The following is a 478-nucleotide window of genomic DNA, read 5'->3' on the forward strand; positions in this document are numbered from 1 at the left end:
TTTTTTTTTTTTTTTTTTTTTAGTAGGCTGTAGGTAGTATCTTGTAGATCAGACAGGTAGGTAAGTAGGTAAGTAAGTAAGTAGCTACCTATGTAGCTGATGTATACAACACATTTATTATTATTTTGTTCCTCCTTTTGTCATTTCTTTATTTTCATTACTCATCTACTTTTAGGTAGGTGGGAGGTGGGTATAACTTCCGATTTATATTTTTTCTTTAATCTCTCTCTCTCTCTCTCTCTCTCTCTCTCTCTCTCTCTCTCTCTCCCTCACCTAAGGTAGATACTATGTAGGATTGGATGCTAAGAGGGGGGATGTTCCAAATTTTCGGAGTTAGGCCGATAGAAAAGGAGCAAAAGAAAGCTAGAGGCCCGAGGTCCCCCCTCTAAATACGGCCCTGCTTTCAGTACTATCTAGGTAAGTTTATTTTAATGTCAATACACTTCAGTACACTGTTTACATACCTTTCTCTCTCTCA

The sequence above is a fragment of the Diaphorina citri genome, unplaced genomic scaffold (genome assembly GCF_000475195.1).
Source record: "Diaphorina citri unplaced genomic scaffold, Diaci psyllid genome assembly version 1.1 scaffold3139, whole genome shotgun sequence".
NCBI lineage: Eukaryota > Metazoa > Arthropoda > Insecta > Hemiptera > Psyllidae > Diaphorina > Diaphorina citri.